This window comes from Podarcis vaucheri (assembly GCF_965113315.1).
Source record: "Podarcis vaucheri genome assembly, chromosome: 2".
In the NCBI taxonomy this organism is placed as follows: Eukaryota; Metazoa; Chordata; class Lepidosauria; order Squamata; family Lacertidae; genus Podarcis; species Podarcis vaucheri.
The window spans coordinates 59952915-59974927 of record NC_138760.1 but is presented as its reverse complement, the minus strand read 5'-3'; the positions used below and the strand labels follow the sequence as shown (position 1 = coordinate 59974927).

At 43.1% G+C, this 22013-nt stretch overlaps 1 protein-coding gene across 6 annotated transcripts in view; it reads right to left on the bottom strand.

Moving 5' to 3' along the window:
* The window catches only part of FGF1 (fibroblast growth factor 1), a 53223-nt gene extending 31695 nt beyond the window's left edge, over window positions 1–21528 (bottom strand). For 2 of the 6 annotated variants that reach the window (XM_082213531.1, XM_082213537.1), the window contains exon 1: window positions 15726–16190. The gene's annotated coding sequence lies outside the window, so the exon portion shown is untranslated. Of the gene's footprint in view, window positions 1–8974; window positions 9019–15725; window positions 16191–21433 lie in introns of those variants that run through there. The other 4 variants (XM_082213532.1, XM_082213533.1, XM_082213536.1 and 1 more) reach the window with 4 other exon arrangements.
* Window positions 21529–22013: the final 485 nt, after the last annotated feature.

Here is a 22013-nt window from a genome sequence, read left to right as displayed (position 1 = left end):
CAAAATTTCAACACTCAGTACTGCCTTGATACAGCTTCTGTCGCTGGGCTCCGTTGGAAACAGCTTCTCCATGCGAACCAGAAAGTGACCTCTCCAGACAACAGAATGACTCTTCTTTTCTTATCTTTGCGGCTGCAATCTCCTATGTGACCTGGATGTTAGGCAATTAAATGTGCATGTGTACTCTCTTTGTTTCTCTCCCACCCACCCCTCTGTTCAACTCTGGGTGCTGGAAACCCATGCTAGGCCACGGCCACCATTGCAATTTGCCTGTGCCCATTCACTTGCCTTTCTATGAGCTTCACAGGCAACACCTCCCAAAGGGAGAGGACAGGGGAGAACGAGGTTAGTGATGCTTCCCCCCCTCCTCTCTCTGTTCCCTTGGAGGGTGCAGATGGACAAGGTGACAGCAGCAAGTAGGGAGGACCATGGGGACAGGAGACACCCAGGATTGACAGTGGGCCCCTACTGAGGCATGGGACTCAGCAGGTGCCTAATGATGCCAACTCAGCAGAAGTGAGTCTCCAAATTCAGTCTTTCATCACAATTAAACTGGCCTGAACAATGCGGTGGGGTAGGTGGAAATAAGAAAATCAAATGCCTGCTTGGGAACTCCAAGTTCTGTGCTTGGAATAAATCATGTAAATAAAAAAATAGGCACAAATGTTTAACCTGCATTATCTATTCCAGTTATAAACATTTGGGAAAGCTGGCAAGGCTAAGAACGCATGGGGTTGTTTTTTTATTTACTTATGTTTATTACAGAAAGTGCTGGCTAGTCCTAAGGGCCAGGGAGGGTTAGAAGGAATTATTTTGATAAGGCTCACCTAGATTTTTGAGATTCCAGAAACAGATTCTATGCTGAACGCACAGATGATGAATAACACTGACCACAAGGTTATCAAAATAAAAATGTCCTTAAAAACCCATCACCTACAATAATCCTAGACAAGTATGCAGATGGAGGCATCAAGAGAACTGGTTTAATAATGTAAATCAGCAATTTATCTGAGATGAGAAAACAGTTGGCAGAATGGGGTCAACAGCGTGTCAGAGAAGGGCTGTCCCCAAGCTATTTATATATTGAAAGGCTTATGTTGCTTTCCGGTAAGCTGCTGTTCCCAAGCAACTTCTCCAAGGCTGCCAGGGGAGGTTCAGATCTTCAGACCTAATTATCAGGCGCAGGACATACCAATCAAGGAAACTAATGAAGTCTCAAATGTCGCTCCTTCTGACATTCAGAAGGAGACGCTTTCTGCCGTGCAATTGGAACTGTCTATCTCCTGGCTACCAGTTGATGAACCCTTTCCTATATCTTCCTATATCTAAAGGAAGAAGTTCCAAGTAAACACAAATTGCCCTAAGATAATCATTTCTATGTAGGGATAGTTATTATGGTAGCTTACTACCAAGGAGATATGCACTTAAGGAGCATTTATCCTGTGGTTCTCTCTCTATGTGGGAACTTCTCACAGCTACTTGCAGTAGAACAGTAGATCAGTGGCAGAGAACATTTTGCGCATGCAGAAGGCCCCAGGATCAATCCCTGGCCCTCCTGGTAGGATGGGGAAAGACCACGGCCTGAAACCAGAAGGAGCTTCTGTCAGTCAGTGTAGGCAATACTGAGCTCAATCAAGCAATGATCTAACTTGATGCAAAACAGCTTCCTTTGGTTCCTAAGAGCTTAATCCTTTAAATGTTTGTTCTTAAGTCTAACAGAGCTTAAGTATACACAGGCATGCAGCTTTTGTCTTCAAGGATGACGATTGTACAACGCATTGTACACACTTACCTAGGAGTAAGCATTTCACCATCCCTGAATATTGACCATGCTGTCTGCAGCTGATGGGAGTTGCGCCACCCTGGCGCCCCTGCTATAACATATTCCCCTGTTCATGTGAGCAGACCTGAACAGACCACTTGTGCAAATAATTTAATGTGCAGTAAGCCCAAAGTATTAATGCTTGCAACAGCTGTCAGAGACAGGCTTGCCTCTTGGCACTTCTCCCTCTCGGTTCTCACATACCTTCACACCGGAGTGTGCCCTCTGAGTCTATGACACTATGCTAATATCTTTAAGGAGTAACATGAGAATCAGCCCACAGAAAGCCATTTGTTCCATTGATGGTGAAAGAGGTCAAAAATGGTAACTAAACAAATCTATGCTACAAGCCAGAACTCTCAATGAACTAACACCCATCTGCCCTATAATGTGTGATGAAATCTTTATTGCCACAAAGAGTCAGGCCTCGGGGTGTATATCTCATCTATTTATGTCTCTTTAAGGAGTGGTTACATCTGGTTTAAACGGACACTCTCTGAAAACCCTTTCCAGCAAAATGTTATAAAGAATTAAGTAAAAATGGATTGTTAATGGGCTAAAGTGTAAAATTTAAGGTCAGATTGGGTTAAGGTAATTTATAGAACAAAAATTGAGAAAGATGGAAAGGATTTGCTGAAATAGCTAAATTGAATTAGAATACAAAAAAGGGAGGTGCGAGGAGGTCGATGAAACAAGTAAATGAAAGACAAAGACATGGAAATACTGGATGTGTTTTTAAATGTTTTGGGGTTTTAAATGTTTTTGTTTTGTTTTTTGTTTTGTTTTTTATTGTTGTGCTGTATTGTTTTTTATTCTGCTTTTTATTTTTTTGATGTATTGTAACTCTTTATTGTCTCTTTTTTCTCTCTTTTTTGTAATTGTTAAACTTTTAATAAATATCATTTTTTAAAAAAAATGAAAACCCTTTCCAGCACCCCTAAGATATCACAACGTATCGCAGGCCAGAGAAACAACAGACCCAGGAGATGTTTTTCCCCTCTTGATATGCTTGCTTCCCACCCAGTGGAAAGTATACTGTCATCACAGCTGCTACAACATGTATGTTCTCTGTGAATTTCTTCCACATAAAAATTACATCTTCTTAGTAATGATTTGCTTGATATTGTGGTTTTGTAGGCTTCACAGTAGCCTCCGCCATTCTGGTGCCCTCCAGATGTTTGGGGCTGCAACAGGTGCAGAAGGCAGTTCTAGCCCTAGACAACTGAGGTTTCACCAGATAGGACAATCTTTCCAAAGGGGCCTTCATGTATACAGAGACATATGGTGAAAGCTGCTGATCCTCACCACTCCCCCTTCTCCTTAGCACGTTCAGTATATGAGTACACACATCTTTGTGGCATGTCTCTGATGTACAGTGGTACCTCGGGTTTCATACACTTCAGGTTACAGACTCCGCTAACCCAGAAATAGTACATCGGGTTAATAACTTTGCTTGAGGATGAGAACAGAAATCGTGCAGCGACAGCGAAGCAGCAGAGGGAGGCCCCATTAGCTAAAGTGGTGCTTCAGGTTAAGAACAGTTTCAGGTTAAGGACGGACCTCTAGAGCGAATTAAGTACTTAACCCGAGGTACCACTGTTGTTCATATTAGGGTATTGGGCTGTAACAGAAATGGCACCAAACAGCATGATTGTAGTCAGCACTTCTCTCCCTGCAAGCGTGCATTCAATGAATCTGAGTGAGGGTAGGAAAATGGTGAATCTGATGATGTCACATTATGTGTTTCTTTTGTTAAACATTACAGGTGCCTTTTCTGTGTGGTGGCTCTCCCCAGGGAGGCTCACCTGGCGGCTTCGTTGCATATATTCAGGCACCAGGAAAAACATTCCTCTTCTCCCAGGTCTTTGGCTAATTAAAAAATCTATGGTCTTTTAAACTGTGGTAGAGTATTGTTTTGTTTGTTATTACATTATGTATTTTTGTGTTTTTATACCATAAACCACTGTGTAATCCTTGGATGAAGGGCAGTTATTTTCCCGGGCACCGAGTGTATATGTGGAATTGCATATATTGGGGAACACCAGCTAAAAAGCCTGTCAACACCCTCTAAAACCCTTTTAAAAACCCTTTAAAAAAGCCAGAAGCACTTACCAGACTGGCATGAATGGTGGCGATGGTGGCTCTCAGTCCCCAAAGGTTGGCGCAAAGGCTCCCAGGATTGCTAGCTGCTTTCCCGCTCTTTTCACACCATTTTTGCCCTTTCCATGCCTTTTTGCAGTTTAAATTGATTTATTTAATTATGTCCCACCTCCCATTTGTTATAGTACAATACCCTAATGAATGGGGTGGGGAGCCCTTTTGGCTCTGTGGGCCAGATCATTATCAGTAGTCTCGTGGGCCAAATTCACCCGAAGTCCCAGTGATATCAGAGGACTGGGCAAACTGACTTTAGGGCATCCAATCATGCATTGGTAGCTGCCCCTCTACCTGCCCCCACCTGATGTCACCTGGTGTTGTTTGTTTATTTATAAATTTATGTGCTATGTCAAAAATGTGCCATGCATGTGCATTTGACTGCTTCTCCCTTTAAGATGCATCTGAGAAAAAAGCTGATTCTTTCCCAGGACTGACTCACATATAGGGAAATGAAGAAGGAAGCCATAAAAAATAAATTTGCACAGTGAGTATGAGAAATCAAGTAAAAGAGCACTGCACCTTTTTGGGAGGGGCCCAAACTCAATTATACACCCTACATTTTTTGCATGATTCAATCTCATTCCCAGTTAACATAATTTCCCGTAGCAGAGTTGGGGTAGGACTTTTGCCTGGAATACTGTTGCTGTCACTGCTGCAGTCAGAATAGATTGAGCTGGGCTGTGTGAACCAGCATTTTGGCTCAGCAGCATGTGTGTGCTGTATCCTGTTGTGTTTATTCTATTTCTTAGTTGCCCAATAACAACTATTCTCTGGTTGGCATATAAAAATAATGCAAATCCCAGAGAAAGAAAATTCTGCACAAAAGCACTTAAAACATGGTAAAAGTAAATACAATTATTTTTAAACCAGGAAGTCTAAAAATCATAGCAATCTCTAAAATATACAAAAAAACAAACCCTTAAGAACTCCACAGAATTATAATGACCACAACATAATACTACACAAGGCAAGTACAGAGTTTAAAAGGCCTGAGCAGATCAAAGATCTTTGCTGCAAAATAATAATAATAATAATAATAATAATAATAATAATAAAGTAGGTGCCAGGCAAGCCTCTCTGGGTAGAGCATTCAACAACTAAGGGCCAGTACAAAGAAGGTCCTTTCCCATTTGACCACCCGCTGTATCACAGCTTGCTGGGAAGCTCAGAGAAGGGCCTCTGATGATGCTCTTAAGATTTAGGTAAGTAGTATATGAAGAGACAAAGTACAAAAACAGGCCTTATGAATCAATGCTAAAGAAGAGTCTATATTTGCTTGAAATGCATGCCTATTATTCCAACGCTAATGACAGCCATCTTCAGATATCTGAAGGGCTATCACATGGAAGATGGAACAAGCTTTTTTTATTTCTGCTTCAGAGGGTAGGACCTGAACCAATGGATTCAAATTACAAGAAAGGAGATTCCAACTAAACATTAGGAAGTTTCATCTAGAGTGTTCTTCTTATTACATAGGTGCAATTCACAAAACTCCTACCTTTGGAATTCATTTCAAGAGGACCTATACAGGACCAGTTGTCAGTAGATTTCATTATTTGTTGTCACTGGTTTAACTAACAATTACCTAGGACAATCTCTGGAAGGTGAGGAAGAAGAGATGCCCCATGGTCTTTCCTGCAGTTAGGTGCACAGCTTGTTCACATTTTGAATCTTGGCCTGAAGTAGGGATGGGTGTTGGCCTTCTTGGAAGTTTCCTGTTTCTATGCTGTATTATCATTGCAATATTATACACCCAAATTACTTCAGACCCAGGGTGTTTTTGGCTGGTTGGGTATCACTTGGATCTGGAGCTATTGCAGTAGACTAGGAAGTCAAGGTGTCAGTGTCTTACCTCAAGTGGTTGAAAATTCAGTGGAAAAGACATATTTGTAGAATTTTCCTAACCATGCAGAACACATTTTTTCTCCATGCCCTTGCCTAAACTTGAACCAGTGAAATACCAAACTCATTCAGCTTATTGGACTTCTGAAAAGCGCCTAAAAGAGAGACTCAAAGAATCTGCTGCTCCAGAGAGTGAGACCCTTAAGTGATGTAAATAGATGTGGCGCCATTTTTCACTGCTGGATAGAGAATGTAAATAAATGTAGGGCAGACTCTCAAACAAGATACCTGCTATTTCTAGCCAGACTATAAACAGGGTAAGAACAACTTCTTTGCTGTTTTGCCCTTCCTCTTCTGTTTGCAAAAGAGAACCCACAACTTAGTCAGGAGAAGCACCATGAAAATGAACAAAACGACCAGTATTTGGATTCTGTTTGTACGATGTGTGTCCGGATGATTGCGTAAAAGAGAGAGAAAAGTGCACCTTTCATCGTGCTTAGCAATAGCTAAGGCCGGGAACAACCCCCTGCTTATTGGTCCCTTGATAACAGCAAGCCAGTTGATGACTTCTACGTGTGAATGGGCCATGGCAGGTATTTCTCCTCACACTTTAAACCCAATGCTTTTAAGTGAAGTCAGTTTCGACTTGGTCCAAACTTGGTCCACTTGGTTTGATGCTGGTCAAAAAGCGGACAACAGACAAGTGGTGTACAGGCACTTTATCAACCAGCATAAGGAGAGCTTCAGCTTGTGTCAAAATTTGAACCGTGGGGTGACAGCGTGCATTTATATTTTCACAAGAATATCATTTTATCACTTTTTTATACTGTTGGAAAACTACGTTTGCACTGCCTCGAGTGATGAGTATATGACATCCTAAGAAAGTTATTTCCTTGTAGGAAACTATTCTGAATGAAGCATCTCTTCTGGTGAGTAGAGTGAGCTTGCACCAACATGTCCATTTGCAATTGGGTTGCTTACATCCTAAAAGAAAAATGCTCTGCTTTGAGATTTGCATCAAGGTTACTGTTCATTAAGGCACTGTATATGTGTGTGCATATATAAACTGTATAGAAGAATTTAGTTTTAAAGCCATCTACACACTCTGTAGTGCAAGGTGAGGAACCTGCGGCCTTCCACATGTTAGACTACAACTCCCATCAGTCCTCAGGGATGATGGGCACTGTAGTCAAATCTCTGGAGAGCAACACAGTGGCTATCTCTGCTGCATGAGAAGGAAGTTCTATACTTATGCTACTGCTATTGAGGGCCTGGGCAGATTTAATTCTCTGAAAAACATTTTAACAATTATTACGGGATCAGGAACAGACTATCCCTGTGTACACATGGAGTCATTTTTTCCACAGTGTACTTTGTACAGAGTAGTTTGCAATTGTACACACCTTCTCATGATAATGTCATTTAAAGTTGTAACTGCTATCCCTGTTGTCTGTATACACAGGTGGGCAAAATTTCAGACTAGTACACAGTCGTCTTCTCTATTCCCTTCCCCTCAACTAGTGTTTCCACAGGTCTTTTAAAAAACTGTAGTCTTTCAAAAGAGGGACTTGAAATGAGTGTGTGGATATACTGGTATATAGAGGATATACAGTGGTACCTCGGGTTACATACGCTTCAGGTTACTTACGCTTCAGGTTACAGATTCCACTAACCCAGAAATATTACCTCGGGTTAAGAACTTTGCTTCAGGATGAGAACAGAAATCGCGTGGTGGCGGCGCAGCAGCAGCAGCAGGAGTCCCCATTAGCTAAAGTGGTGCTTCAGGTTAAGAACAGTTTCAGGTTAAGAACAGACCTCTGGAACGAATTAAGTACTTAACCCTAGGCACCACTGTAAACCAGTATACAGAGGCACCTCAGTCACTTCCTAGTTTGCCTATTTTATTCATAAACCATTTAAACATGGCGAGGCAGAGCGCCACAGCCCTGCAATGTCAGGAGGTCTGCCCAATGGGAAGTGACCTGAGAAAGTGCCCTCTATGTACACATTAAACTTTTCAGAAGAATGCACTTTTAGATTAACAAATAGTGTGGGGTGGGGGTGACATCATGTTTAGGTAAAGGGTAAAGGAGACCCCTGACCATTAGGTCCAGTCATGACCGACTCTGGGGTTGCGGCGCTCATCTCGCTTTATTGGCCGAGGGAGCCGGCGTACAGCTTCCGGGTGATGTGGCCAGCATGACTAAGCCGCTTCTGGTGAACCAGGGCAGCACACAGAAACGCTGTTTACCTTCCCACCAGAGCGGTACCTATTTATCTGTTTGCACTTTGACATGCTTTCGAACTGCTAGGTTGGCAGGAGCAGGGACCGAGCAACGGGAGTTCACCGCTGACCTTCTGATCGGCAAGTCCTAGGCTCTGTGTGCAAGAATAGAGTCCTAGGCACCTGCATTCAGCACTGAATGCACACTATCATGCAGTGTGTACATGCCCTATGTACATTCCGTCCTCAAAGTTTCTCTGTTCTTGCACACAAATTTCCCTCACACTCTCCCTGCCTTGTAAAATTGGGTACCATTTTCACTGGCATTAATCTTAACCATGGTTAGCACTAACCTTAAAACATAAAACTCTGGCTAGTGTTAGCCACTGTTCAGATGGGTGCCACTGGAATGCTGAACCACTTGGACAATACATGTACAAAAGACAGGAGGTGCTATAGGAAGGCAGCATGTCGGCCTGCAGTTGTGGCATGGCATCGGGAATAATGCACAGAGATGCAATCTGGCCCTACCACGTGAATGGCCAGTTCAAAATGGCTTTTTCCAGACCATCACGGAGAGTTGGTGGTCCCTTAGATATGTTGGGTCAAAGGCTTTAAGGGATCTATGGCTTTCCTCCTTCTTTTTCAAACTTTGAATCGTGCCAGGAAGACAATAGGAGACAATGCAGATGATGAAGTACTGACATAATAAGCTTCCAGTGACTCACTCCTATGGGGAGGCAGGCTGACGCATTCGTTGCTGGCCGAAACCTCTAAGCTATCATTAAGAGCAGTTCCACTTTAACACCTGCAAGTAGGCAAGGCATTCAATATGAAGCATGTTGGGCCAGATTCAAGCTCACAAATACAAGGTACTTAAGGGGAAATTCCTTGAATTGTCATGAAGTACAAAAAAGACTAATACCTACCCTTTCAAGGTAGCTAATTCCAGGCTTGCAAAGAGATCAGATCAAACAATGGGTTCAGCTGTAATGAATGAATTTTACTATTTAAGCTAAAAAATAAGATGCTTATAATAGAGCAGGGACATGAACAGTTAGTTTTTCCACAATTTTTTAAACTGCACTTATTCACTCAGTGAGGCTGTGATCATATAACATTGGTTATTCACAAAATAAGATTAGCAGAGTCTCATGAGATTAGTAAACCAACCAATGCCTTAAGAAAATCAGTATATCAATCGCCTATTATTTTATGTTGGAAAAATTATGAGTCACATCAATGCAAAATTGTTTGCATTGTTACTTACTAACTAAGCATCTATGAAATTGACACACCTAGGTGAATGCCACACACATACAAGAAGCATCATTCCTTCACACATATTATTGAAGGCAATAATGTGCTCCCATCTGTACTTAAAGCTCAGTATTTGGACTGGTCCAATGAACAGGAGACTGGGCAGGCCCCTCCACCAGTGTTCTGGTCTCCATGTCAGACACATACAGATAATGTTTTAGAAGCTAGCAGGCAGATGGCTCAGTTGGTAGAACATGAGACTTTAAATCTCAGGGTCATGGGTTGTTTGAGCCTCACGTTGACAAAAGATTCCTGCACTGGAGGGGTTTGGATTAGATGACCAGGGCTCCAGGGCTGGCTGGTAGCTTCTCCAGGGCTACATCAGGACATCTGCCCCCAACATGCCTCATTTCTGACCCTGCTGCACTGGCAGTGGAGGTTTCCGGCACTGTACAGTACTATTGAGGCCCAGGCTCTACCTCCAGAACTCCCCCTTTGTCCATGGAGAGAAAGGTCCACAACATCTTGCAGCTCCTCAACCACCCTCCCTGGAAGAATCTTGGGGAAATATAATGAGCCATGCACGTGAAATGAGGAAACCTTCCCCCAAGACTATACTTACATACATACACCATAGATTTCAAGTTTGCAAATTAATTCCATGCTGTAATACAAACAACTTTTCAATCACCTGAGATTCTTATTACTTTTCCTTTCATGATTCAGCCAATATTGGCTCACTTCTATATACCCCATGTCCTGAATACTCCTCCAAATTTAGGCAATCTGTTCATTAGATCAACATATGGAATCTACATATCCATACATGGTCACTTCTCATGTGTTCTCCCCCCCCCATCCTGCCTTACCTCAAATGAAGACTAATCTATGTGTCAGCGGGGTGCAGCATTACCTCATAATGCATATGAATGGTAGCGCGGACGTTTCTCTGTGAGTCTATGTTAATAATCAGCCAGCTGCTCGCTTCCAGAAATAATTACTCACATGAACTTTCTACTCTCGTGAGCCGAGTAATGTGGAAGCAAACAACTCAAATGTGATCTCCCCTGCACTTTTCTGAGCTTTCCCCCATTCACAGAAGGGACAAGGCAATCTCGTGCGTGAGTCTGCACTTGGAAGCCTTCTGGAGAAATCATCAGACCGCTCAAAATGGGCTCTGGAAACACAAATGGTGATGAGGAAGGTACCTTGCATATCAGGATGGGTGTGCGTACCTGAAGCTGCTTTTGCCAGCCTGGTACCTCTAGCTATTTTGAACTATAGTTCCCATCAGTCCAAGCATCCACCCTGTGTTCCTTCCCCTACCTCACTGCTGCCTCCCCATGTTCCTGTCTCAATGAGCTCAGCGCTGCTGCTGCTATGGAACAGACTGGGGACAGAGCGCTGCCGTGGCTGCTTAAATACAGCTAACCCCACCCACCAGCCAGCCCTATTGGCCGGCTGAAGGGCTTGGTCGCTGCAGCAGGGCAAATCAGAAGCAGGGAGCCGAATACGCCTCCCTGCTGCTGCGGGAAGCTGCTCCCACTCACAACCCCTCCCCTCCGGGAAGAGGAGAGGCCTTGCCTCCACCCTATCACAAGTCACAGAACCACTCAGGGACAAACTGGGTGTTAGAAGGTAGACACATATAATAGTTTCACAGTTGTTGTATTAAACTATAAGTAGCCCTAAACGCTACAATGGGGAATGAAGAAATGGCAGCAGGGGGAGAAGCTGCTTAAGTCCTCTGTGACTATTCCTTCCCAATCACACACTCTCAAAATGGCTTCCCAGTTGCTTCTCCACCCACACAGAAACGATCCACCCATTTCCCCCAGGAGGTGGAAGAGAGAGTTTGATTTTGAGCAGGAAAGCAGATGGAGAAGAAAGGTTTTCGCAGCTGGTCCTTCCACTGTTTCTCTGCTCCTGATTGCAGCTGCAATTGCTTTTCCTCTTAAAAAAAGAGTGAAGGAAGTGGTATCCATGTCTATCATGCTACATCTATTATGACTGCGCTTTTCAGTCCCTGTTGCCCTGCCTGACACATGTGTCAAAGCGCACTTCTTCACTGTGAACACAAGCACATTTCTCCGCCTCACCAAAGAATCCTAGGAACTGTAGCTTAACCCCCACTGAGCTACAATTCTCAGCACCCTCAACAAACTACAGTTCCCCAGGATTCTATAAGAGAGGAATGTGCTTTGAAGGATACAGTTTAAAGATCTAGTATGTATGCAGTGTCTGGCAGCTCCCAGATAGGATGTATCATATCCTGTAATCAAGCACCTTGAAGCGTTACCTAATGATACTCATTACTGGAAGTGCAGCAATGCCCATGGGGGCTTTAGCAATGTGATTTCAGCAGAGCTGGAAAGAGGGCTTGGTTTTAGCTGCATTGAGACACCCAAAACATTACTGCATTACTTCAGCAAGCAGTTTAACTCCCAGGGATTTCAAACAAAGATACAAATGTAGTCAGATGGCGGGGCGATAAATACACCCTCTTTCACACTGACAAATACCATTAGTGACAACTGATCTAATCCTTTAAAAATAGTGCTTTCAATGGCAAAAAAATATTTATTGTGTCAGTAGTTCCTGAGCTTGTTTTCTATTGCATGTTTATATCATGTATTTGGACTCTACTAAAATTGATAGGTACATCTGCCATTGTGAGTGAGCCTCCATCCACACACCTGGCAACTAGATCCATTCAGCAGAAACAACTAGAACTACAACAGGGCCAAAGTTCAGGAAAAACCACCCAGTCCTTCAACTAAGTTTACTAGACATTAAGACACGAATGATGTCAAGCACCAAATAACTATTTACCTCAATATGTCCAAACTTAAGTATCTTCATGAGTCAGACAATCACCTAGAGGGGGCTTGGAAGAACCAGTTGGGGGCTCCCAAACACTTTCTAGTAGGAGCTATGCCAATTCTTCTCTCAGTGATAACTAATTCATAGAGCAATTTGATGTGAGGATATATCACTGACAACCAAAAGGCCCAAGAGAATGCCATCACAATGGCACTGAAAATTATCCCCCTTCACATAGCGCTGTTATTTTGGAGAACAAGTTAGGAGAAATTAATATAAGGCCAAGTCTTATTCCCATAGGCTGTAGTTATTATTATGAATTAAAAAATTTTATTGCCCTTCATCAAGAGAGCACTGGGCAGTTTTCAGTTCTTGTTTCCATCCTCATGTTCAGAACCTCACCAGGCCAATGAATGATTGCTTTCCCTGATAAGCTTGAATCAAGCACATAAGTGGTTTTTACCAAAATAGCAAAGCAATAAATGGTATGGTTGTTCAAAAATTGGAATAAAAAGAGGAGACATGTCCATATTCAGCACTTTAAATCTTGCTGTACATTTGACCATTTTTATTGGATGAGTTTGAAATCTCAAACATTTGTAGACCTCATTAAGTAGAACATGTTTGCCTAGCTATAAGTCACTAGCTCAACAGGTGTTATTTTTATAAACTACAAAAGGTTGAGGTGTATAGTGGCAGAAGATTTTAGATACCTTACTGTGCTCCTTTACCTTGAACTCAATAGTACTGCTTGGTACTAAATTTAAATTTAATCAAATATTAGTTTTGGCCAACCAATGGCATATTAAACGGCATTCCATTTCAGGTAGCTTTCATTTCAATATCTAAGTAGGGAAACTCCAAATTGGGGTACTTGATCTCTGGATTTGCATGATGTGTCTGAAATATGTTAATGTGTGAAAATGCACTAGCAAAACCTGCAGCAGTTCGTCTCTGCTATACCACCATAAATCTGACTGAAAGTTTATTGTTGTAAAATTTGATATTTGCCCAGAAGAGGGTTAATCTCTTTTAATAAAGAGATCATCTGGAAGCACCCAGAGAGAGCTGAGTTTGGTCTCCATAAACATCTCAGGGTGCTGGCCGCTTCCCTGGAGCAATGGACCTTGGCTGCCTGCTGGAATTTTTAACACAAGCCTCCACCTATGCTTGACCTGCGTGTTTGTAAAGAAGTGCAAATATTACACAATGCCAATAGGCCTTCAGTGTCCTCCTTCCAAAGGAAACCAAAGCACCGCACCCTTAGAGCTTCTCTCTGTTGGTGAAGTGTGGTGAGCATCACAATAGGCATGTGACAGGATTGCAATATGAAGGCAAGAAAGGTCTATCAAAGATCATGACTGTAACAGTATAGTACTCTGTAGGTTGGAATGGTAGATAGATATCCTCCCCACCCCCACCCCAGGTGTGTGTGAATGTGGGAAATTCACATCATGGAGCTATCATATCTCAAACAAGCAAAACAAGCAGATGGAGAGACAGGCAATCAGGCAAATATCTGCTTCCACATCCCTGTCCTATAGCCATTTGTATCTCATGTGGTCAAATGTAACAGAGTGGAGATGTTTTCCAGGCAATGGTTTTGGGGACAGAATTGTACTTTGCTTTGCAAGCCAACAAGCTAACAAGACGACAGGCACCACCACCATTGTCACCATCCAAACAACTGTAAGACTTGGTTTTAAAATGCCAACTGAGATTTAACATTAAAATGTTGCATCTTCCTTCACAAACACACAACACCAGAAAGATCATTCTCTTTTCTATATCTGTGTAAAGCTGTGTAAAGCTGTGAGCAAACATTTTACCACACAGCAATTAAAACATGGAGAGCCACCAGGGACCAGATAAAATCACTCCAGAATCTGCAATAAATAGTGCAGTAACAACCCCCCCCCCCAAATTCTTCACCTCATCCTATATTTCTTGTACAGCACTAGAGATGATTGTAAGGTAAAGGTAAAGGGACCCCTGACCATTAAGTCCAGTCGTGGCCGACTCTGGCTCATCTCGCTTTATTGGCCAAGGGAACCGGCGTACAGCTTCCGGGTCATGTGGCCAGCATGACTAAGCAGCTTCTGGCAAACCAGAGCAGTGCACAGAAACACCGTTTACCTTCCCACCGGAGCGGTACCTATTTATCTACTTGCACTTTGACATGCACTCGAACTGCTAGGTTGGCAGGAGCTGGGACTGAGCAACGGGAGCTCACCCTGTCGCAGGGATTCGAACCGCCAACCTTCTGATCGGCAAGCCCTAGGCTCTGTGGTTTAACCCACAGCGCCACCCGTGTCCCTGTAGAGATGATTGTAGTTAAGTGCTATATAAATTGTGTAAATAAATAAATAAATAAATAAATAGATAGACAATGCTTTAGGAGATATGTTGAGTACATAAACAGCACACGTAAGGCTCCTTTAGAGCCCCATCACTCAGGGTGCTTCCAAACCAGGGCTTAATATTGCAAAAGGGTCAAACAGATATCAGAAATGGGTCGTTGGCAACAGGTTTGTTTGCTTTTTAACTTACCAGCTTTTTCACAGAAAGGGTAAATCAATAGTTAAGGGAGGACATAGGTTGTCAATGATGCTTTCTGGGTGCTTTAAAAAATTGCATGTAAGGGCAGCACCAATCCAACAATAGATCCTGTCTGGAAGCACTCTCAGATTGTGGCATGTCACAAGCAGAAAGGAAAGAAGAGGCATGAATAATGGCGGGAGGCAGGTGGTGAAGACACCCCAGCCTCCTTCAGCTAAACTGTAGCTTCTATCCCAAGGGCCACCTACCACCTACTGACCTGTGGGGAAAAGAGGACCAGGCCACAGTATTGTTAGAAGTCTTCTTCTGCTTCCACTGGATGGTTCCCCATCCCCACCCCATCTCCATTCTCCATAGAGCCAACCGACATCAACTGGGAAGAAGCTGGATGGATTTTTATGTTTTGGTATTGTCTGCTCATTTTTTTAAATGTGTTTTGATTTCGCTTGTAAGCTACCTTGGAAGAATCTGTATCCTTAACAGTTAGAGTGATATGGGGGCAAAGGAAACTAAACAATGTATATTTATTAAATGCATTACTCAAATAAATTAAATAAATACACAACTAGGGAACTACATTGCTACTGCTGCTATGACGGAAAGCACTAAGCATACAATTAGCATCCAAGCTAAACTCATCCAGCAAGCCCTCTTTTTCTTAGGCAAACATACAGCGTACAGTTCCTATCATTTCCACTGCCGCAATTGATGGTACGGGAAGGGGAGCCTTTCCTTCCTGGCCTCCGAAGACTCTTACTCCCTGACACCCTCCAACCTGTGGGCCATGCTATTTGCACATAAAAGTACACCGTAAGTCTTGCTCAGCCAAGAGCCCCAATTCACTGCCTTAATGTCAACATGCAGAACAATCTTGGCAACTGCTGTCTTTTCTAGAGCCAGGAAGCATCCTCTGCATTGCAAGAACCACAAACTCCTTCTGGAGTTGCCGCTTTCCCTCATTTATCTTCCCTCTCTCACTCAGTCCCTTCTTGGCTGGGATCCTTATCCCAGGCTCACACCGGATGGTTTTCCTCTTACCTGCTGACGGCTGTGGGAGCTTTTGCCAGGAAGCAGAGTCCTTGCCTGTAGCAATCTGGACAACAGGGAGGGAGGTGTGCCAGCCCAGTATGCCTGCAGGTTTCCCTCTCCCACAGGATTCCTGTACAGTTTCTCTTGGATGCTATATAGCTTTCCTCCTCTTCCTTCAGTGACTGCAGAGAACAGAAGTGACAGGTCACAGCATGCAGATCAGGTCATTGCAAGGCTTCCCAAAACTGCATCCAGAACAGGGTGCTGCTACCAGAGAGGAGGAAGGCTCTGTCTGTTCAGTGCTGGCTGCTGTCCGGCTCTCTCCAGCTGCCTCAGAGACCTTGTCTGATGGAGCGGTGGCAGACAAACCCCTTAAATCTAAAGCCACAAGTTGACACTGGCAGGAGAGGAGGGAGGGTGGAGGAAACCCGAGACAATCGTCTGACAGACAGCGGGACCGGTAAAGAAGAAGAACAGGCTCATCTGATCCGCTAGCACAGTCATTGGCGGGCAGGAGGCACTGCAACTGCAGCAGCAGCAGCGGCAGCAGCAACAACAACACAGCCCTTAAGTAAATCATGCTTCTAATGGGTTTCCTCTCTAGACAGATGATTAAACTAGATGGACCCACTCGACTGAGCCGGAGAGAGATCTGTATTTATTTTGAGGCTTCCATTGCTAAGGAAAGGGTGGACTGCACTAGAGCGGGATCGTAAAAATTTGCAAGCGGTAGGCAAATATTTTCCCCTCTTCGTTTTTGTGTGTGTGTTTTTTTACTTTTCACGGCATGAAGGCAAAACTGGACGTGATGGTGACAGACCCATTTCTTTAAAACACCCAGGGCTGGACACACTCATGTAAAGTGGAGCACTGGTGTGGTGGCTGGTTTTGAAAAAGGTTGCTTGATGGTGGGGGCGCACTGGATACCCCTTGGCACCTGCTGCCCTTCCTTCTCTTGAAGACACTCCCCACCTTACTTTGCCCACCAGGTGCTGATATACTCAGCTGAGGAAAAAGTGACATTACTGGCATCAGTTTCTGGGGAGCCCCTTGTGGAAAATGCCCAGTGAGTCCCTCTACACCTCAACAACCTCTTCACTCAGTCAGTCTCTCCCTCACATCCCAATCCCCATCACCACATAGAGAGAAAGGCCTGGCCTTTTTCTTCCCTTCCCTCTGGGCCCCAGGGCCAGAGAGGGTTACAAGAAGACACTGACAAATAAAAGCTGCAGCAAGGCCAATGGGTTCTGTGGGGCTGGAAGTGGGGGCCCTGAAGAGGTTTTGGGCTTCGGCAGGTGCCTGGTGATGCTGATTTGGCCCTGTTAAAATGGAATCTGCCCATGATTGGAGCAGATCCTCATTTATAACAGGCAGGTTTTTCAGCTGTCTCATCCAGTTTATTTGCCTTTTCAAAATATTGAAAGCTACTTTTTGGAGTTATGTCCTCACAAAGCAGCTTACGAAAGAGTGAGAGACAAGGTACAATAGAAGAAAAGGAAAAAGAAATGCCTTCAGAATATATTAGGGGGGGAGGGAGAGAAAAGTAGTCAGAGCAGAATTTGATGTAGAAATTAATATGAGATGGTGCCCTGGAAACACAAACTATTTATGGTGTCTGTTAAAAGGAAGAGTCTCCAAAAACCCACAGTGCTTACTGTCCTATAAGTGCACCATAAACAAATCAAAACAAATGCTCAATAAAGAGCAGACTTAGTCTAACCACCACATACGTTTTGTCCAAGAAAATGAGAATGAATGCTCCATAAATGGGTCATCTGGAGCACCTATAGTACTAAATTGGAAGTTTGGAGAAAACGTATTTCAAGGAAAAGAAATGGATTAGAATAACGATTTTGTGCAGTGGCCATTGCTGCCTAACAGCCCCAAGACTGTAGGCCACATCTGGAATCACCAGGGATTATGGGTCAGGTGGAGGGATGAAGCAGCAAACCCAGCCAGAAATAGAGGGGAAAGAAGAAGAACTGAAGGAGCAGTGGTGGCAGGGACTGGGAGTGGTTGCTGAGGATGAATGAAAATCTTGTTAGAAAGGATATGGTGATTTGAGACTGCCAGTATCTTCTTCTATATATTTTGGAAAGTTGTTTGAACACCTTTTAACGTACCATAACCAAATTTTGCATTATAATTACTGAGAGCAAAGAGCAGCTTTTTGTCCATGTTTGGATACAATTGGGTGACATTTTGAATCAAGATGGTGGACTGAATCCTTCAAAACTTTACCGATGTTACCCAAAATTGGCACAATGGTTTCTGAGGTTTTTATCCATTTGGATACAGTTGGGCACAATTTTGAATCAAGAATGAAGCTTCCCTCAAGATGAAATGGCAATTCCAAGAAGATTCCACTGAACTTGTGTCCCAGGATCTCCCTCTCCTTGTCCTGGTGTCCTTTCAACTCCATTCTGCCTTTTTATCAGGGAGAAGCCACAGGAACGTTTTCAGGTTAGCAAATGAAAAACCCTAGGTCCTTAAATGGCCTGATGAAAAATAAGATTTTAGGTTAATCTGTCCTGGAATACATTTTCCATTTACAGTATTCAGTAGCATGGATATCTTATGCCAGTATGTGATATAAAGAGATAGCTTTTTTTCCTATCTTCCTTAAATGCAGTGCTTGCCCACATAGCAGACAGCATGGGCTGTTGCTTCCCAGTACATTGGCAGTGGTGTACAGCACTTCGGGAGTGGAGAACATGCTGAACAGACTTGCAAAAAGCAGCTGGCAATCAGAAATAAGGTGGTAAAAGCAGAAATGCTACTTCAATGCTTCCCAAATGAATGAACGTTCGCTATTCCATTCATCAGGGTCCTCACAGTAAGTTAGCCTTTGCTAAACTGGGGCCCTCTTCATGTTTTGGACTACAACTCCCATTAGCCTCAGCCAGCATGGCTGATGGGAGTTGTAGCCCCAAAGATCTGAGAGGCAACAAATTGGAGAAGGCTCTGTAAGTGTTAGGAATGGGATTGGGGAGGAGGCGGAGGAATACAGGATTGTGTGTGAGCATGCATCAGTGATGTGGGGTGGTAGTTTTTACTAGGGCTTTATTTTTCCATGGAAAAATTTCCACATCATAAGTTCATTGATAACAGTGAAAGAAGGCCAAACACAAATGCATTATTGGTAAAGCTTGGGAAGTTTTAAACTTTCTAACACTTATTAAATGCAAGTAAAGTAACCATACTCTCTAGCATATGAGAATTTTTCTCTGATGCAAACTGAAAAATTTCCAATGCAAACGAGCCTAGTTCAAAATTTCCCCAATTTTTTTTTTTTTAAAAAAAGGTTATTCTAGTTTGCTGTTAAGAGTGCAGACTCTGGATTTAATGGTCTTATTGGGCGGGGTTGCTCTTCGTTTACTTCAAAATGTGATAATCCAACCCTGCTGCATTTTGGAGCTCATCTGCCCCTTGTGAGCCCTAGACGTCTGCTCCAAATTCCTGGCCCCACAACACCACTGAGTTAGTTAACAAATCTAAAAGAAAAAAGAGTGCACTGGTTCCCCCTCCACGCAACACTATTACTACATGATGAGTAGTAATGTGACCTCATGCATATCTACTTCAATGGGAACTACTTCCAGGTTAATGTGTACGAGGATTAATACATCCTATATATACATCTCACCAACCTGTAGTTCACTGGCTTCTGCTCTGCTCTCAGCACTTTTACTAACATCTTCCCTTCTTAAGAGTCACAGGGTTTCTCCCACATAAGACTTTTTGTTCATCATACTGCTCCGTAAGCTATTCTCAAGGTAAAAATTAAAGCCCAGGGAGGATTAGTAGCTGTTGTGTCTATTGATGAGTTACTAAAAATCTGGGTGCGGTTTGATGCCCCCTTCTGTCTGACTCACAAGTAGGTTCCAGTGTAAATATTTTCCCAGCATCACAAGGAGCCTGTGAAGAAAAAGCTGTGATTGTGAAGCTACAGTAGATATCCCTGTATAGGCGTTGAAATGCCCTTCATTGTGTCAGTGGCTTTGGAAAGAATAGGGACTTTGGTTGGTGAGGGGGAACAAGCCATCACTTTTCATCTTGTGGAAACCATGTGGAATAGGAATGTGAGCTACAGAGAGGCAAGGAGGCTAAAGGAAGCAGAACAGGGTCTTGGGATGCAAGTCCCATGAAATCTTTTTTGCTTTGGAATGGTGACTTCATTTTGAGAGAAGACAAATTTTCTCTTTGCTCAAATCGTAGAAGACAAAATCAGTCAAAGAACCTGAGATTTTAGCTTTGCTGCCAAACTTTTGTGAGATTCTCACAGAATTTCCGTGAATCCCTTCTGTCCCGTACCCTCCAACATTTCTCCGATGAAATTACGGACGTCCCATTCCATAATGATAATTTTACTATTTATACCACACACATCTTACTGGATTGCCCCAGCCACTTTGGGCAACTTCCAATATATACAGTGGTACCTCGGGTTACAGACGCGTCAGGTTATAGATGCTTCAGGTTACAGACTCTGCTAACCCATAAATAGTACCTCGGGTTAAGAACTTTGCTTCAGGATGAGAACAGAAATTGTGCCGTGGCAGCAGCGGAAGGCCCCATTAGCTAAAGTGGTACCTCAGGTTAAGAACAGTTTTAGGTTAAGAACAGACCTCCAGAATGAATTAAGTTCTTAACCACTGTATATAAAATAACAATAAAACATTAAACATTTTAAAACTTCCCTATACAGGATTGCCTTCAGACGGCTCAGGGATCGGATAACTCCATACCTTCCAACATTTCTTCAATGAAAATAAAGACATCCTAAGGAAAAGTGGGACATTCTGGGATCAAATCAGAAACCGGGATGGCTTCTCTAAATCAGGGACATCCCTGGAAAGTAGGGACATCTGGAGAGTCTGCTCTTCTCCCCAACTCTAATTTACATCCCAAATGAAAAAAAATAAATAAAGATCAATATATATATATTATAATTTAAAAAAGGCCTGAAGTCCAGTTCTCACAGCTTTCAAAAAGGGACTCACAAAGTTCTGTGTTCTCATTGCTCAGACAGTGTAATTAAGTTAAATTCCATCTGGTATCAAATAATCCAATATGAAGCAGAGCTATTGCCTTATAAAGATTAGGTCGTGCCCCTCCCCCATTTTGCTGGAGGAAGTCTGCCTCAAAGCTTGACGCACATGGGTTAGAGAGAGAAGGCTGCCAAGCACACCCGAGCTGTATCTGTATACCATGCTGTGATCTTTAATAACCACAGACATATTGCAGATCGTTTGGGATGGAGGTGGGGAAAACAAATGGAAAACCCACTATGAGGCTTCCTTCAACTGCAGGAAGTCAAGAGGAAAAATTAGAAGAAATCCGCAAAATCTGAAAGACCACAGTGAAGACTTGAGAGGTGCAAAAGTTCCTCATTGTTTTAAACTCTGAGGAATTGGGGGGCTGGCTAGTCCATGCAAGAAAGGATGCCAGAAGTTCAGAAACTGAAGCAAGTCCCTTCCTTCAGGAGCACCATCTCAAACTGCTAAACAGGGAATTAATTTGTTGAGGGGTGTGTGTGTGTGGTTCATTCCTCATTTCACATATTGGTGCAGCTGGAAACAAGAGAGTCTATGGAAAATAGAATGGGAAGTGGGACAGATTCCCCCCCCCCAAACTTTCTACATGATTCAAATCTAATAAATAATAAACATAACACATTAAATAGAATAGAAGCCCTAGTAAAAATTCAGCATCACTTACCAGGATCAAAAGTTTGCAGGATGAGACGGAGACCTTGAAACAAACGTCTTTCTGAAAGCACAAGTCACTGCAATGACATCCGCTTTCAACGAGCTAAGAAAATAAGAGCAACCATTGGCATTTCTATTCCCCCCCCTCTTGTTTTTGGATGTGGTACAAGAGATATTTTAAGGCTGGCCTGAAGCCCAGGTGAAAGGACAAAGATTTCATCTGGTTTGCCTCCTTCACATTGTTACGGAAGAGGGGGGGCATGTCTTCTTCACTACAATATATTTGCTCAATTTCTCTAGGACTCCATCACCCCTCCCCTGTCCTCCATAATCTCTCAAGTAATCCTGTCAAAATCACTCTGCCAAACCTTTCCTCGGGCAATGCCAGGTGACAGACTATGCGTACATGGACCATTGTCTTCTCAGGATGTGCTTATCTGCGCATATCTCCAGCTCTGCATATTCCCCCCTCCCTCCTCCATATGTTAATCCAGTGTAACCCAACCTCTCCTTAATGTATTCATGATGTAATCTGTGTAACCCAACCTTTCCTTAATGTATTCGTGATGTAACTGGGATGTATTTT